Here is a 20,751-nt window from a genome sequence, read left to right as displayed (position 1 = left end):
AACCATTCATCTAACATCACATTCTTATAAAATAAAAATGATACATCCAACATTCATAAATTACATTTTCAATTGCTCAATCATCCACTGTACATGACACATGGTATGAAATGCTTAAAAGAATAAACATCCATATAAATAAAGTTCATCGACATCGAATATTAATCCATGATTCATTTAAAGTAAATGAAACCACATATCATACATGATACATCATCACAAAAGATAACCATATATCACAAACATAAATAACTAAGTGCACGGTTCCTCTCAACCTTTAATATCATCATTAGACCATCGTGGGCCCTAGCCATCCCTTTGTGCATAACATCTCAAATCACTGAAGAGATCATCGATATTAACATAGTAGGAATGTTACTCCTAACATATACAACATCATATGTATAAAGTAATCTAACATACAAATATAAGCATAAGATAACACCATCTAACATATGATAATTATCAATGAAAGGATACATATCCACCATCACGAAGAACGCATCAGCCACGATGTCTCAATGAATCTCAAATGATAAGAGTGGAAAATACACTACCACTCGACTGCGTGGTACCTAAGTGGTCCACTTCTACCATGCTGAGGAGATAATCTCAAGTCCCAAACAGACTATCCATAACACATAGCACAAATCTCTATAGTCCAGGAATCCTAAAAGTATACTAACTTAAAGGTTCCAATCACACACAAAATCGACATCTAATTCCCAAAGGCACACAAAGATATGTAGGAAACCTACTCTACAAGCGGGAAAGTGTCATCACAATTATCACGTAAAAGTTACCCTGACAGTTAGCTAAACTCCACGGGTCCATACTAATCTCATGTGGCCACTAGTATCCTCTCATACTGACGAGACATACTACGGAATGCACGGTCGCAACCATGCATTCTCACTACTCCCATCCTAGCCTGTATAAGCGCTCAAGGCATGGGCGAGAACATCAACAATTATCTTTTTAGGTTTATTTAATCCCTATTTAGTGTGTAAATGTTATCACTTATTAACCAAATTTACAATGAGATATCCTGGCAACCACTTAGGGCCCCGGCCCCCATTGCAAGCCACTTCCTGACACTATAAGTAGATTACCTACCCTAAGCTCATGGAATCATAAAATCACCACAGTCCTATACAAGCGACTGTAAAGAAAATCCAAAAGATAATCCATAAAAAGAATCATCAAATATCCATGATAAAAGCATCAAATATCCATAATAAGAATCATCAAATCTCCAAGATAAGAATCATCAAATCTCCATGACCATCTGAAAAGCATCCATAGAAAATCATGACCACAACGGTTCTCTATTGGCAACTGAAGGCATCACTAATAATCATAAGTATCCATTGGTTCTCAATAATCAAAATATATCTCAAATAAATCACAATATCCATTGCTTCTCAATAAGCAACCAAGAATATCTCAAAATCATACTGATCGAAGACTCTAAAATGGTTGAGTCAAACATGTCACAATATGACATCATCAAGAAATAAATCCACATTTCAGTCCCATCATGGCGACTAGAAAATAATCCAAGGATAATTGATCAATGACTCAAAAATGATTAGCTCAAGTGTCTCATATATCTCAGCTTCACACATGAAGACTAATGAATAAATACAAACATTTCATAGAGCATACGATCACATTACCATGGTTGAGTTTATAAAGATCGAGACCAAATAAGATCAACATGCCAACACATCTCATAACCCCCGAGCCTCTGGTAACAACTTAGGGCTGGTCAACACTAGTAAACCCAAAACCCAAAATAAGAAGCATATAGAATGCACGATGCAAACACATGTTTTGGTTTACTAAATTCACATAGTTGAATAATGTATAGGGGTTTCCATTTTTCTGTTTGCAAGTATATTTATAAGTGTCTTAAGTTTCATCATTTGACTTACAAGTCAACCCATTTGTTCCCCAAAGCATTATTCTTCCATTATTAAGAATTACATTCTAAGAATAACTTAAGGGTAAATATTCACTAAATTGATCATCATTGACCTTTAATTAAATTGTCCTCTATATTTAACCATTATCCATATTCTAATTGATTAACCTTTCAACTTTTCTAAAATTATTATTCGTTATATTATAAGAGGACCAATTATAATTCTTCGAATAAGAGATTATAACTTCATTAGAATGATCAATTAATATCGGTTCACAATCTTTGACCTTTTATCATTCTAATAATTCTCAATTATATATTACTAAGTTTTCACTATTAAAATATCTAAAGTCATTATTCAAGTCATCGGAATAAGACCTATCAACTTGATATCAATATTTCTACAATCTCATTAAAAGAATTATATCAAATAAATATCTATTACATAACCTAATTATTAATTAAATCTAATTAACTCTCATTAATTGATTTAGTTAATAATTTTATAACCATAGCAACGTTCTAATTAACATCAGTTGACTAATAACTAACTAGAATTCTGTAAGTTAAAAGTCAACTATAATTCAATACTCAAATAATCATATTAATAATTCAATAATAATAACTTGTTAATATTTAATGACAAACTATATTGGGAATCTTATTATTAAATCTTTAATGATCACATACATCACTCTGCAACAATGTTCTCATTTATATTTTAATAATAACAAGTTATAATAAATCATCAATACCAAGAATTATTATCTCAAATAACTTATCTCTATGTACGTTGATTCAGTTAACTGATAATCTTCCAAATTATTAACCAATTCAATTTGATTAATATCTTTTACAGTACTTCGATCATTAACTAATCTCCTTTAGTGTAACTCTTTTCGTATTAGTTGATAACTATTTAAACTATTTATACTATTATTTATTAATAGTTTGTTATACCCAACAAACATTAATAAATAATAAACTTATCACAACTATAAATAATCAATCTAGAGAACTTTTACATAGAACTTCATTAGCTAACTCTTAAAACCATAAACGTATTAACCAATAACATAATAATTCAATCTTAATCCAATATCATTTAGAGTTTCTAAATTTAAATCAACATAATATCTTAATAATATTTTGTCTATATAAAAGTTGTTTGAAAAACATCCCTATCACAAACTAATAAGACTCATTGTAGATTTTAACATAAATAATCTTCAAATTCTTAACATTATCATCTTCATTAAACAACTCTAAAATTGTTTAATATATATTAAACAATATTCACTATACATTATAAAAAGCTCACTATATAAACTATATTAAAATCTCTTTTCTTTTAATTTTTTTTCATTTAAAAATCCATTTACTTAGATTGACTATTAATTAATTACACTTCTTCTACTATTAACTAATCTTAATTAAATTTGATTTAATTAGATTAGATAATAGACCATATAAAACTAATGCATATTAATAAGATTCTAATAAAGGAAGATTGCAATAATATCTTTAATTCATTTCATGGTTTGATATATTATTCTTGTGAAGTTTAAGCATAAAGTACTCTTGGTTATGGGAAATGAAGAGATATCCGTTTTTGAATAAAACAGTCTCAGTACGATGGCCATATCTCCCTAATGAACCGTTGGATCGGGCTGAAATTTAAATATGTTGGAGAGGGCCAAGTTGTGCCAATTCTGACCAGATCGATCGAATAAATTCGATCATGATTAAAAGTTATCAATGACTAAGTTCGGGTCTATCCAAAAGGCAGCGACAAGACAATTTGTGGTGAATTAAGAATTTCCTCTTAAAATAATTATTCTCTAAATTTAACCATAAATGGGTTTGTTCAGATGCATCTAAAAATATAATTGATAGAAAGATTACATCTAATCATTCAAATTTTCACCATAAAATTTCTATTTTAATTCCAAATCTTGTCTTTCTAATTTAATATAAATTCAAACCCAAACCAGATTAAAATATAATTTCTTTCTCATTTGGAACTAGGGTTTTTCTATAATTTTCTTCTCATCCAAATAAAATATCTAGATTCCAATTTCAAATAGTAGATTCAATCACAGAGAGTATTCAGACACATAAAACAGATATAATGAAGACAGGAAGAGAACGAGTGCAAAGGGAATATGAGAATATCACGAGTGCACCTGGATACTGATGCTAATTTGCCATGCCTCAGAAGTCCATAGAAAATCTCTTCCTTCTCCATTATTTGCAATTTTTCCATAAATCCAAGCCGATCAAATCCTCTAAGTGATTAGAAGTGCTAGAAGGAGCATAGAAGCAAGTAGAAAATATATGAGCATATGAATCTTCTCCCATGCATGTAAGCTTGAAGCTTCTCCTTTAGCTTGTAGCTAATGGCTTCCATTAAGCTTGTAGCTTTCATTAAACTTGTAGCTTCCATTAAGCTTTTTTTTTAAGCTTCTATGAATGCCTGAATATCAAGAGCTCTCAAGAAACATTTGGAATGCTTCTTGAAACTGCTGAAAGGTGTCACGGTACCTACAACCTGCATAAAAACCATGCATGTACAAGCACAATGTATGCTAAACTAAACAAGCAATGGCAGGAAGTGGTGCATCGTGTAGATCTCGACTAGTAGGTGACTACGACTCCCTTCCTTAACCACATCAGACACACCATACAAAAGAAAACATGCACACCATACACATGCATGTATGGGGTAAGTATCCATAAGAAAACACATATGATAATAAATCATCTTACTAATCGTCATTAATAACTGAAAGAAATGTAATGATCATCATCAATAATTGCAAACACTAAAAATAATCATTATATATACATGAAATGTAGAGTCTAAGTAATCTCATTACATAATAAACTGAATCCATAGCACAATATCTGATAATCTCAAAAGAATGATGCTAGTCAATAACATAAAACTAGCTCTAAAAGAGTTCAACAACAATAACAAAATGTGAACTAAGGGCAGGCATTACCTAAGAAATTTGTCTCTAATTAATTAAAGATTATTTAATTAGATAGAAAAAATAATTATGAGAGCATATCTCATTTTATTAAATTAAATATCTCAACAAAATCTCTCTTCAGTTCAAAAAGCTAAATTCCGAGTTCGCTATTGATAAAAAATGAGTTAAATCAGTTAACTACTTTTTCTACTCAAATTGAATCAGTTAACTCTTTATTTTACTCAAATTAAATGTGTTAACTCTATTTAATTTGGAAATCTCCCTTTATGATTGAACTTCACCTATAATCCTGACCGTCGATTCAAGTCGATCTCAACTGTTGATGAATTCCAAGAAAGTCTATTTAAGAGACCCTCATATCTTCATTTTGAGAGGTTGAATGAAAATTTGCATCGAGTTGTTGCTAGAATTCATACTCACATTTGCTCATATTCACATACGCAAAGATCAAGATTGACCAAAAGTTGACCAGATTTAACCACGGTTGACTTGAGTTGACTAGTTTTGAAAAAAATATAAAAATAATTAAAAGAAATTATTTAATTAAATAGAGTACTTACTTGTAGTTAATTAAACAAATTTATTTAATTAAATGAAGCCATTCCTAATTAATTAAATGAAGTTATTTAATTAAATAAGAAAAGTGTCTCTAATTAATTAAAGATTATTTAATTAAATAAAAAAATTAATTATAAGAGCATATCTTATTTTATTAAATTAAATATCTCAACAAAATCTCTCTTCAGTTCAAAAAGGAAAATTTTCAGTTCACTATTGATAAAAACGAGTTAAATCAGTTAACTCCTTTTTCTACTCAAATTGAATCAGTTAACTCCTTATTTTACTCAAATTAAATCTGTTAACTCCCTTTAATTTGAAAATCTCCCTTTATGACTGAACTTCACCTTTAATCCTGACTGTTGATTGAAATCGATCTCAACTGTTGATGAATTCTAGGAAAGTCTATTTAAGAGACCCTCATCTATTCATTTTGAAAGGTTGAATGAGAATTTGCATCGAGTTGTTACTACAATTCATATTCACATTTGCTCATATTCACATATGCAAAGATCAAATTTAACCAAAAGTTGACCAGATTTAACCATAGTTGACTTGAGTTGACTAGTTTCGAAAAAAAATTGAAATAATTAAACAAAATTATTTAATTAAATGGAGTACTTACTTCTAATTAATTAAACAAAGTTATTTAATAAATGAGAATCCATTCCTAATTAATTAAATCAAGTTATTTAATTAAATAAGAAAAGTGTCTCTAACTAATTAAAGATTATTTAATTAAATAGAAAAAGTAATTATGAGAGCATATCTCATTTTATTAAATTAAATATCTCAACAAAATCTCTCTTCAGTTCAAAAAGGGAAATTTTCAGTTCACTATTGATCAAAAATGAGTTAAATCAGTTAACTCCTTTTTCTACTGAAATTGAATACATTAACTCTTGATTTTACTGAAATTAAATCTATTAACTCCCTTTAATTTGGAAATCTCCCTTTATGACTGAACTTCACCTTTAATCTTGACCGTTGATTGAAATCGATCTCAACTGTTAATGAATTTCAAGAAAGTCTATTTAAGAGAACCTCATCTCTTTATTTTGAAAGGTTGAATGAGAATTTGCATCGAGTTGTTGCTGGAATTCATAATCACATTTGCTCATATTCACATAAGTAAAGGTCAAGTTTGACCAAAAATTGATCAGATCTAACTACGGTTGACTTGAGTTGATTAGTTTTGTAAAGAATTTTAAAATAATTAAACAAAATTATTTAATTAAATGGAGTACTTACTTCTAATTAATTAAACAAAGTTATTTAATCAAATGAGAAGGCATTCCTAATTAATTAAATGAAGTTATTTAATTAAATAAGAAAAGTATACCTAGTTAATTAAAGATTATTTAATTAAATAGAAAATGTAATTATGAGAGCATATCTCATTTTATTAAATTAAATATCTCAACAAAATCTCTCTTCAATTCAAACAGGAAAATTTCCAGTTCACTATTAATCAAAAATCAGTTAAATTAGTTAACTCCTTTTCTACTCAAATTAGATCAGTTAACTCCTTATTTTACTCAAATCAAATTTGTTAACTCCCTTTAATTTGGAAATCTCCCTTTATGACTGAACTTCACCTTTAATCTTGACCGTTCATTGAAATCGATCTCAACTATTGATCAATTCTAAGAAAGTCTATTTAAGAGACCCTCATCTCTTCATTTTGAAAGGTTGAATGAGAATTTGCATCGAGTTGTTGTTGGAATTCATACTCACATTTGCTCATATTCACATACGCAAAGATCAAGTTTGACCAAAAGTTGATCAGATTTAACCGCGGTTGACTTGAGTTGACTAGTTTCAAAAAGAATTTTGAAATAATTAAACAAAATTATTTAATTAAATGGAGTACTTACTTTTAATTAATTAAAAAAGGTTATTTAATTAAATGAGAAGCCATTCCTAATTAATTAAATGATGTTATGTAATTAAATAAGAAAAGTGTCTCTAATTAATTAAAGATTATTTAATTAAACAGAAAAAGTAATTATGAGAGCGTATCTTATTTTATTAAATTAATTATCTAAACAAAATCTCTTTTCAGTTCAAAAAGGGAAATTTTGAGTTCACTATTGATCAAAAATGAGTTAAATCTGTTAACTCCTTTTTCTACTCAAATTGAATCAGTTAACTCTTTATTTTACTCAAATTAAATTTGTTAACTCCCTTTAATTTGAAAATCTCCCTTTATGACTGAATTTCACCTTTAATCCTGACCGTTGATTGAAATCGATCTAAACCGTTGATCAATTCCAAAAAAGTCTATTTAAGAGACCCTCATCTCTTCATTTTGAAAGGTTGAATGAAAATTTGCATCGAGTTGTTACTTGAATTTATATTCACATTTGCTCATATTCACATACACAAAGATAAAGTTTGACCAAAAGTTGACTAGATTTAACCACGGTTGACTTGAGTTGACTAGTTTTGAAAAGAATTTTAAAATAATTAGACGAAATTATTTAATTAAATGGAGTACTTACTTCTAATTAATTAAACAAATTTATTTAATTAAATGAAGCCATTCCTAATTAATTAAATGAAGTTATTTAATTAAATAAGAAAAGTGTCTCTAATTAATTAAAGATTATTTAATTAAATAAAAAAATTAATTATGAGAGCATATTTTATTTTATTAAATTAAATATCTCAAAAAAATTTCTCTTCAGTTCAAAAAGGGAAACTTTTAGTTCACTATTGATCAAAAATGAGTTAAATCAGTTAACTCCTTTTTCTACTCAAATTGAATCAATTAACTCCTTATTTTACTCAAACTAAATCTGTTAACTTCTTTTAATTTGAAAATCTCCCTTTATGACTGAACTTCACCTTTAATATTGATTGTTGATTGAAATCAATCTCAACCGTTGATGAATTCTAGGAAAGTCTATTTAAGAGACCCTCATCTATTTATTTTGAAAGGTTGAATGAGAATTTGCATTGAGTTGTTGCTAGAATTCATACTCACATTTGCTCATATTCACATACGCAAAGATCAAGTTTGACCAAAAGTTGACTAGATTTAACCACGGTTGACTTGAGTTGACTAGTTTGAAAAAAAAATTGAAATAATTAAAAAAAATTATTTAATTAAATGGAGTAATTACTTCTAATTAATTAAACAAAGTTATTTAATAAATGAGAAGCCATTCCAAATTAATTAAATGAAGTTATTTAATTAAATAAGTAAAGTGTCTCTAACTAATTAAAGATTATTTAATTAAATAGAAAAAGTAACTATGAGAGCATATCTCATTTTATTAAATTAAATATCTCAAAAAAATCTCTCTTCAGTTCAAAAAGGGAAATTTTCAGTTCACTATTGATCAAAAATGAGTTAAATGAGTTAACTCTTTTTTCTACTCAAATTGAATCAGTTAACTCCTTATTTTAATCAAATTAAATCTATTAACTCCCTTTAATTTGAAAATCTCCTTTTATGACTGAACTTTACCTTTAATCTTGGCTGTTGATTGAAATCGATCTCAACTGTAGATGAATTTCGGGAAAGTCTATTTAAGAGACCCTCATCTCTTTATTTTGAAAAGTTGAATGAGAATTTGCATCGAATTGTTGCTGAAATTCATACTCACATATTCTCATATTCACATAAGTAAAGATCAAGTTTCACCAAAAATTCATCAGATTTAACCACGGTTGACTTGAGTTGACTAGTTTCGAAAAGAATTTTGAAATAATTAAACGAAATTATTTAATTAAATAGAGTATTTACTTCTAATTAATTAAACAAAGTTATTAAATTAAATCATAAGCCATTCCTAATTAATTAAATAAATTTATTTAATTAAATAAAAAAAGTATTTCTAATTAATTAAAGATTATTTAATTAAATAGAAAAAGTAATTATGAGAGCGTATCTCATTTTATTAAATTAAATATCTCAACAAAATCTCTCTTCAGTTCAAAAAGGGAAATTTTCAGTTCACTATTAATCAAAAATGAGTTAAATTAGTTAACTCATTTTTTATTCAAATTGAATTAGTTAACTCCTTATTTTACTCAAATTAAATCTATTAACTTCCTTTAATATGGAAATCCCCCTTGATGACTGAACTTCACCTTTAATCTTGATCGTTCATTGAAATCGATCTCAACTATTGATGAATTCCAAGAAAGTCTATTTAAGAGACCCTCATCTCTTCATTTTGAAAGGTTGAATGAGAATTTGCATTGACTTGTTGTTAGAATTCATACTCACATTTGCTCATATTCACATACGCAAAGATCAAGTTTGACTAAAAGTTGATCAGATTTAACCACGGTTGACTTGAGTTGACTAGTTTCGAAAAGAATTTTTAAATAATTAAACAAAATTATTTAATTAAATGGAGTACTTATAATTAAATAAACAAAGTTATTTAATTAAATGAGAAGCCATTCTTAATTAATTAAATGAAGTTATGTAATTAAATAAGAAAAGTGTCTCTAATTAATTAAAGATTATTTAATTAAATTGAAAAAGTAATTATGAGAGCATATCTTATTTTATTAAATTAAATATCTCAACAAATTCTCTCTTCAGTTCAAAAAGGGAAATTTCGAGTTCACTATTGATCAAAAATGAGTTAAATCAGTTAACTCCTTTTTCTACTCAAATTGAATCAGTTAACTAATTATTTTACTGAAATTAAATCTGTTAACTCCCTTTCATTTGGAAATCTCCCTTTATGACTGAACTTCACCTTTAATCTTGACCGTTGATTGAAATCGATCTCAACCGTTGATGAATTCAAAAAAAGTCTATTTAAGAGACTCTCATCTCTTCATTTTGAAAGGTTGAATAAAAATTTGCATCGAGTTGTTGCTTGAATTTATACTCACATTTGCTCATATTCACATACGCAAAGATCAACTTTGACCAAAAGTTGACCTCATTTAACCACGGTTGACTTGAGTTGACTAGTTTTGAAAAGAAATAATTAAATTAAATTATTTAATTAAATGGAGTACTTACTTCTAATTAATTAAACAAAGTTATTTAATTAAATGAGAAGCCATTTCTAATAAATTAAATAAAATTATTTAATTAAATAAGAAAAGTGTCTCTAATTAATTAACGATTATTTAATTAAATAGTAAAAGTAATTATGAGAGCATATCTCATTTTATTAAATTAAATATCTCAACAAAATCTCTTTTCAGTTCGAAAAGAGAAATTTTCAGTTCACTATTGATAAAAAATGAGTTAAATGAGTTAACTCCTTTTTCTACTCAAATTGAATCAGTTCACTATTGATTAAAAATGAGGTAAATCAGTTAACTCTATTTTCTACTCAAATTGAATCTGTTAACTCCATTTAATTTGAAAATCTCCCTTTATGACTGAAGTACACCTTTAATCCTAACCGTTGATTGAAATCGATCTCAACTGTTGATGAATTAAAAAAAAGTCTATTTAAGAGACCCTCATCCCTTCATTTTGAAAGGTTGAATGAGAATTTGCATCGAATTGTTGCTGGAATTCATAGTCACATTTGCTCATATTCACATACGCAAAGATCAAGTTTACCAAAAGTTGACAAGATTTAACCACGGTTGACTTGAGTTGACTAGTTTCAAAAAGAATTTTAAAATCATTAAATAAATTTATTTAATTAAATGGAGTACTTACTTGTAATTAATTAAACAAAGTTATTTAATTAAATGAGAAGCCATTCCTAATTAATTAAATGAAGTTACTTAGTTAAATAAGAAAAGCGTCTCTAATTAATTAAAGATTATTTAATTAAATAGAAAAAGTTATTATGAGATCATATCTCATTTTATTAAATTAAATATCTCAACAAAATCTCTCTTCGGTTCAAAAAGGGAAATTTCCAGTTCACTATTGATCAAAAATGAGTTAAATCAGTTAACTCCTTTTTCTACTCAAATTGAATCAGTTAACTCATTATTTTACTCAAATTAAATCTGTTAACTACCTTTAATTTGGAAATCTCCCTTTATGACTGAACTTCACTTTTAATCCTGACCGTTGATTGAAATCGATCTCAACCGTTGATGAATTACAGGAAAGTCTATTTAAGAGACCCTCATTTCTTCATTTTTAAATGTTGAATGAGAATTTGCATCGAATTGTTGCTGAAATTCATACTCACATTTCCTCATATTCACATACGCAAAGATCAAGTTTGACCAAAAGTTTACCAGATTTTACCACGGTTGACTTGAGTTGACTAGTTTCGAAAAGAATTTTGAAATAATTAAACAAAATTATTTAATTAAATGGAGTACTTACTTCTAATTAACTAAACAAATTTATTTAATTAAATGAGAAGCCATTCCTAATTAATTAAATGAATTTATTTAATTAAATAAGAAGAGTGTCTCTAATTAATTAAAGATTATTTAATTAAATAGAAAAAGTAATTATGAGAGCATATCTCATTTGATTAAATTAAATATCTCAACAAAATCTCTCTTCAATTCAAAAAGGGAAATTTCTGGTTCACTACTGATAAAAAATGAGTTAAATCAGTTAACTCCTTTTTCTACTCAAATTGAATTTGATAACTCCTTATTTTGCTCAAATTAAATCTGTTAACTCCCTTTAATTTGGAAATCTCCTTTTATGACTGAACTTCACTTTTAATCCTGACCGTTGATTGAAATCGATCTCAACTATTGATGAATTTCAAGAAAGTCTATTTAAGAGACCCTCATCTCTTAATTTTGAAAGGTTGAATGAGAATTTGCATCAAATTGTTGCTAGAATTCATACTTACATTTGCTCATATTCACATATGCAAAGATCAAGTTTGACCAAAAGTTGACCAGATTTAACCACGGTTGACTTAAGTTGACTAGTTTTGAAAAGAATTTTGAAATAATTAAATGGAGTACTTACTTGTAATTAATTAAACAAAGTTATTTAATTAAATGAGAAGCCATTCCTAATTAATTAAATGAAGTTATTTAATTAAATAAGAAAAGTGTCTCTAATTAATTAAAGATTATTTAATTAAATAAAAAAAGTAATTATGAGAGCATATTTCATTTTATTAAATTAAATATTTCAACAAAATCTCTCTTCAGTTCAAAAATGGAAATTTCTAGTTCACTATTGATCAAAAATGAGTTAAATCAGTTAACTCCTTTTTCTACTCAAATTGAATCAGTTAACTCTTTATTTTACTCAAATTAATTCTGTTAACTGCCTTTAATTTGGAAATCTCCCTTTATGACTGAACTTCACCTTTAATCCTGTCCGTTGATTGAAATCGATCTCAACCGTTGATGAATTCCAAGAAAGTCTATTTAAGAGACCCTCATCTCTTCATTTGAAAAGGTTGAATGAGAATTTGCATTGAATTGTTGCTGGAATTCATACTCACATTTGTTCATGTTCATATACGCAAAGATCAAGTTTGACCAAAATTTGACCAAATTTAACCATGGTTGACTTGAGTTGACTAGTTTTTAAAAAAAATTTGAAATAACTAAACGAAATTATTTAATTAAATGGAGTACTTACTTCTATACTTGTGAAATGTGGGCCTCTGAACTTCACAGACACTTCAACACAGTCATTGTATGCGGATTCATCCCGAAATGAACATTGGATTGTTCATCCGAAAATCAGCCCTGGAAAGCGACCTGTTACCTTCTATCTAAAGGAAATTGCTTGTCAGATATCCTCAGATTCGAGGTGTTTAAGCAACCAGACCCTTTAAGAATAAAGGATTTGAAAGAAAATATGACTAATCTATAAGAGAATGCAGATTAATCTAGAATGAAAGATGCAATGTAATCTAAGAGCAAATAAAGCAAACTAGATTAAGGATATGCATGAATAAACTAAAATGAGATTAAACTAAGAATGAGAATGCATGCAAGAAATGTAAGTAAAAAAGTATGAGCAAATGTGAGTATGAATTCCAGCAGCAATTCGATGCAAATTCTCCAAATTCATCCTCCTTGAAATGAAGAGGGAGGGGTCTCTTAAATAGATTTTCCTGGAATCCATCAACGGTTGAGATCGATTTCAATCAATGGTGAGGATTGAAGATGAAGTTCAGTCATTATTACCTCTTACGCATGTCCCTGTTTGATTTACTCGTCATAGATTCTTTGCTTTAAGTGGGTTGAGGAATCTTATGACGTGTCATAGATTCTCTTCCAAATTTAATTTAATAAAATGAGATATGCTCTCGTAATTACCTTTTTCATTTAATTAAATAATTTTATTTAATTAATAAAAGATGTTTTTCTCATTTAATTAAATAACTTTATTTAATTAATTAGCAATGACTTCCCATTTAATTAAATAACTCCATTTAATTAATTAGAAATAGCTTTCTCCATTTAATTAAATAATTTTGTTTAATTAATTAAAATAGGCACATTTATTAAATTAAGTAAATTTAACTCCATATTACATTAGCCTTAGGATATGATTTAGTTTAATTAAAGTATAAATACTCAGTAATTAAATTAAATATTAATCAATAGGTTTAATGTGACTAATATGATTCAATACTATAGGAATTAAATAAAGAGTATGATGAATGCAGATTTGGGTTTTCTACATCTGACAATTAAGTCAAGTAGCGAGTAGTCGAATAAGAATTGCTTATTAGAATAGGTCTTAAGATTGATAAAAAATAGATCAAAATTGGTTAAAATGGCAATGAGCCAATTTTGGGGTATTACATTTTGCCCCTCTTTGAATGAATGTGCAAGCAGCATGTTCAATTCAAAGAAAATCAAAAAAGCGTGATGCGAAGATTAAGAGAACGAGATTGGTTCTGTAATTGATGACATGGAGACCAATTGATAAGATTTTAAGGACCATCTCTAGAATAGAGTTTAATCCCAAGGAATCTAGGCAGAGTACCTAGATACCCTAGATTGAAAGCATTTAGAAGATTATCTCCAAAATAGAGCTTAACCTTCAAGGATCCAGATAGAACACCTAAATACCTGAGATTGAAAGTATTTAGAAGATTATCTCCAGAACGGAGCTTAACCTTCAAAGATCTAGATAGAACACCTAGATACCTGAGATTGATAAGAATTTAGAAGATTATCTCCAGAATGGAGCTTAACCTTCAAGGATCCAGATAGAACACCTAGATAACTAAGATTGATAAGCATTTAGAAGATTATCTCCAGAACGAAGCTTAACCTTCAAGGATCCAGATAGAACACCGAGATACCTGAGATTGATAAGCATTTAGAAGATTATCTCTAGAACGGAGCTTAACCTTCAAGGATCCAGATAGAACACCTAGATACCTAAGATTGAAAAAATTTAGAGGATTATCTCCAGAACGGAGCTTAACCTTCAAGGATCCAGATAGAACACCTAGATACCTGAGATTGAAAGCATTTAGAAGATTATCTCTAGAACGGAGCTTAACCTCCAAGGATCCAAATAGAACACCTAGATACCTGAGATTGAAAGCATTTAGAAGATTATCTCCAGAACGGAGCTTAACCTTCAAGGATCCAGATAGAACACCTAGATACCTGAGATTGATAAAAGATAACAAGGTCCAATCATGACTCGTAGAATCATCCCCAAAACAAGGCTTGATCCTTAGGAGTTGGGTTTTAGACTGTCCCAATACCTATCCATCAGACTCAGATCAAAAATGTTATAAGATGTGATCAAATGATGAAAAGATGAAGTAGATGACAAAGATGCCAGATAAGAGGGAGCAAGATGCCCCAAGTGATGAGATGCCCCAAGTGACGAGGACATAAGATGGGAACGAGATGCCCTAAGCAATAAGTATTCAATGATGTAATCATCCTGCCCCCTCAGGAGCGAAATCGAAAGATGACACACCAGAAATATGATGTGAAGTAGTATATCAATTTTGAGATTCAACAGAATGTAGAAGAGATCAGAACAATCTAAAGAAAATATGAGGAGATCAGAATGATCAGAAGAAATTGAAGAGATCAGAATGATCTGAAGAAAATTTGAAGAGATTAGAATGATCTAAAGACATTGGAAAGTTGATCCGAAGTGATTTCGAGGTCCAAAAGACCAAGTTTGAGTTGAAAAGATTCCAAGAATCACAAAGTATCCAAAAAATTTGGACTGCACAAGTGTTCAATCACATTGGTCCCAAAATTTTAAAATGCAGTTTTGAGTGACTTAAGTGTAGCAGATTTTGAATTCAATCCCGAAAATGGGTTTAGAGCAACCAAAGTACCCAAAAGAGTGATTAATCAATCATTTGTGCAGTCGTGAAGAACATGATGCTTTGAAGAGATCTGCAGTCCCTCATCAGAGAAGGTGAAAGTAGATTTGCAATTGAATCACATGCTTATGCAAGTGAAGTATGTAATGCAAGAATATATTAAATGCAACCCTAGGCTAGATGCAACCTTAAACTAGATGCAACCCTAGGTCTGGTTACCAAGCCTCGACAATTTATCATCACCGGATATCTAACAAAGCTCGTGGGTTATACAATTCCCACTGACATTGCAATTATGAAAATATGAATATAACATACGTTATTGTTTTGTCAATATTAAATGTAAGCATTCGAGGCACAAGAAGCCAGAATGACTAGAACATTTGTCCCTTTTAATGTAGCAAGTTAACATAAGCATCAAAGCATAAACGCTAAGATGACCTAAATGTTTCTTGTGTAATAGGCACACCAAACACACGGGAGATCTTTCTTATGCTAAGTATTTAGTATTCATTCTGTCCGCAATGACCCTTGCATTCGTAACCTGAGATAGAAGTGTGCTAAATATACTCGCAGTGACCCGTACGTTCACTTAGCAAGATGAGTATTAGTATTTACTATAGCATGAAGAGTTCACTCCAACAAACAAGGAGAAGAACCAACATTATTGATGTATTCATATAAAAGGAGTCGAGGTACACATGACCATCCAATACGAGATGGAGGCTCTTATAGTGGACACCCCTTTTATAGGAATAGATCAACTTATTGGAACTAAACCGCAAATAGAAAGCAAAGAAAAGATCATGCCCCCAGTCATTACTTCTCTAGTCAAAGATGACATCATCGAGTTGCTCGAAGGGATATGATAAAGAAAAAAAAAGCAAACAAAAAAAATGCTCAACATATCCAAACAAGTATATCATTTTTGAGTTCATTGTTTTCGGGATTGATGTCAAGTGTCGATGTCCAAAATACATTCGAAAGAAATCTCTTCAGTAGGGTGACAATAGTAGGCAGACGCAGTCAAAATGACTAGTGACTGATGTCAAAGAGGAATCTTCACGATCAAGAACCTAAAGAGGACTAGGCAACAGTAGATAGACACAGCTTGAATGACCGGTGACTGACGCAAGAGAGATCTTCCATAAAGGAATCTAGAGACATGAACTTAGCAACAATAGGTAGACACAGCTGAAACAACTGGTGACTATTGCGAAAGAGATTCTATGAGGAGAATCTTGAAGAGAGTGGCACTAGTGATATTAGGGAGACACAATGAGGACCACTGGTGACTATCGCGAAAGAGATTTTATGAGGAGAACCTTGAAAAGAGTGACACTAGTGACAGTAGGCAGACGCAGTTGAAACAACTGGTGACTATCGCGAAAGAGATTCTATGAGGAGAACCTCGAAAAGAGTGACACTAGCGACAGTAGGTAGACACAGTTGAAACAACTGGTGACTATCGCGAAAGAGATTTTATGAGGAGGACCTCGAAAAGAGTGACACTAGCGATAGTAGGCAGACGCAGTTGAAACAGCTGGTGACTATTGCGAAAGAGATTCTATGAGGAGAACCTCAGAAAGAGTGACACTAAGGGGGGATGCCCCGAGCTCTAACAAGACTCAATCCATGGATACATGAGCAGGAAAAGCAGGAAAGAAAAAGTGTGAAAGCGACTGTACAGAATAGCTAGAACATGCGCTGCAAGATGAAGCATTGGGAACAAGAGGCGCCTGTTTACCAGGTTTTCACCTTCTTGGCAAGATTTTCTTTTTTTTTTTTTTTTTTTTTTGCTACCATGATGCCTGTTTCCAGGTTTTCACCAATGGCACTTTTCTTGTTTTTCAGTTTTTTTGTATTTTTCTCTTTTTTCTCTTTTTTTTGTATTTTTCTCTTTTTTTATTTTTTTGGTGTTACCAAGGCACCTATTTGCTAGGTTTTCACTAGGGTAACAATTTTTTTCAGGACTTTTTCTGATTTTTAGGATTTTTTTCAGAGATTACTAGCTCTCAAGAAGGATCACCTTGATTTTGTTTCAGTGTCTAGCAAGGTGTAGGACAAGATGTAGTAGCAAGCGAGTGGATAAGAAGAGATGGATAGGCAAGGAATGTGAAGTGGTGAATGTTACCCTCAAGGAAAGCCTTCACAAGATTACCCAAGCTAGGGAAAAGGATATAAGCTCACGGTGTAATGAAGGCTATCATGTAAGTAACCAAAGAAAATGACCATGTCAAGTGATTGCTAAGAACTGAGTTTTCTTCTTTCTTTCGTTGATCATGACCAAAGGGTTAACTGAATAGGAAAAAAAAGTTTGTTATGGAGGTTATGAGTGAATGACTTCAGGAATGAGGACATTTGAAGGATAGGCAAGATCATGATAGGATGTCATGGATGGAAGAATTACGCATGACACCTGTTTGCCAGGTTTTCATCATGGTACTTATCCAAGGTGCCACAAGAAGTGGTTTTCACCATAGGACGAATTTATTTATATCTATGCATGTATGCTATGTATGTATGTATGCATGGATGCATACATACATACATACATACATATACGTATGTATGATGCATGCATGCATGTGTGTGTGTCAATACATACATACATACATGCATACATGTATATATGTATGTATACATATATACACATCCATACATACATGTATGCATACATACATATACGTATGTATGATGCATGCATGCATGCATGTGTGTGTATGTATGTATACATGCATGCATACATACATACATATATGTATGTATGATGCATGCATGCATACATATATGTATGCAATATACATACATACATGTATGTATGTATGTATGTGTATGTATGTATGCATGCATGTATGGATGCATGCATGGATACATACATACATATACATATACATATGCATGCATACATACATACATATACATATACATATACATACATATACATATGCATATTCATATACATATATGTATGCATGCATGTATACATGCATGGATACATGGATGTACGGATGCATCCATCCATGCATGCATCCATGGACGCATACATACATCCCTACATCTATGTATACATGCATACATACATAAATACATGTATCTATCGATGTATGCATGATGCATGCATACATGTATACATAAATAGATACATGTATGTATACATAGATGCATGTATGCATGCATATGCAATATGTATGTATACGTAGATACATGTATGTATGGATGGATGCATTCATACATGTATACATACATATTGCATACATAGATATATACATATACCTATGTATACATTGCATACATGCATAGATATATCTATGCATTCATGCATGTATATATATATATATATATGCATGCATGCATATCTATGGATGTATGCAATATATACATAGATATATGTATGTATGGATGCATACATTCATACATACATGTATACATGTATATATCTTGTATGCATGCATACATGCATGCATTCATCTATGCATCCATGGATGCATACATCCATGCATGCATCTATGTATACATGCATACATACATGTATGTATTGATGTATATATATGCATGCATACATATATGTGTATGGATGCATACATATATATGTACGCATGCATGCATCCATACATACATATATCTATATATACATTGCATGTATACATAGATATATGTATGTATGGACTTTTGCTACCAAGGCACCTGTTTCTAGGTTTTCACCAAGGCACTTTTTTTTTTCTTTTCTTTTTTGAATTTTTTGAATTTTTTGAATTTTTGGAAAGAATTCAAACCTTTCTCAAATGAGATAGCACTCCTATAAGAAAGATAAGTTATGATAAGCCAAGGCCATAGCAAGGTACGCTCAAAGATGCTGATAAGGTAATGGAGGGAGATAGTAGAAAAGGTATATGGAGGACAAGGTTTAGGCCATGGACGAGATAAATGAGATGGAAGGATAAAAGGGGGAGTATAGAAGGTGGAGTGGATAGGGTATTGAAAGGGATGTGCAAGGGGAGAAGAAAAAGTGGGCAAGATCAACATTGACACACACCTTGAAGGGTAGTGGAATGATGGAGGAAATATGGATGGAATAGATTGAGGCTTACATATATGAGGTAGAAAAGCCATTTTGGAGGAAGGTGGAGTAGAAAGTTTTGACACCTTTTTAGGAAGATGTTGGGAAGAAGATGGAGTGGAAGCCTTTGGAAACTTGAATGTCAACTTTGATTTGTTTTCAATATTCAAGTCCTTCAAAAGAGACTTAGGAATCCATATAGCTTTTGATTTTTCATTAGATGCTTTGGAATGCATTTCTTCAAGAACAAATTTAAGAATCCACATTATTTTTGTTTGAGCTCTTTGAATAGTGGACCTTTGTGGTCTCTTTTTTCTTTTTTTCTTCTTGACATTCACATGTCGATTAGAGGAGACATAGTGAACTTTTGAGGATGGATTCATGCACTTGTGTTTGAGTTGATCATCCAAATTGCTTCCAAAGGACTTGGGACTTGTGGATGAATGAGGCCAATATGATTGGTTTGGATGGAAAGGTGAATGTGAAGAGTTCAAGTATGTGTATCTTTGTTGATCTTGGGGTAGGGTAGGAAGAACGTGTAATGAGCTAGTAGTGGCAATATGAGATAGAGGAACATAAGGTCCCAATATGGATGGAAGACTTGAATGTTTTAGCTTGGATGGGTAGGGACCAAGGATAGATTTAGAAGATGTGAATGGACCATGAGTAGGGATATCAACATCTTTAGAGTGAGCAATATGACCAAAGTCATCAATAGATTTATGAATAACTGTTATAGGAGCAATACCTTTGGTGAGAGTATTTAAAGCTTGAGCATAGTTTGGAAGTGAATGTAGCAAGGTAGAATAAGAGAGCGAGGAAACACTTTTCTCTTCAAAAGGAATTTTAGGTAACATAGGAAAAGTATCCTTCTCTTGGTCTTTTATAATCTCCTTAAGGACAGTGGAAGGAATATCTTGATCTTTCTTAGTAGAGGTGCATGACATGGGAGATGGAGGACTATGTGGCTTTTGAGATGGAGGCACGAGATCTTGGAAGACTTGAAAGGGGATG

Source organism: Cupressus sempervirens, chromosome 11, assembly GCF_028749045.1.
Source record: "Cupressus sempervirens isolate cs-2001-9-10 chromosome 11, ASM2874904v1, whole genome shotgun sequence".
In the NCBI taxonomy this organism is placed as follows: domain Eukaryota; kingdom Viridiplantae; phylum Streptophyta; class Pinopsida; order Cupressales; family Cupressaceae; genus Cupressus; species Cupressus sempervirens.
The sequence above is the reverse complement of the archived record's forward strand: the minus strand, read 5'-3'. Positions refer to the sequence as shown.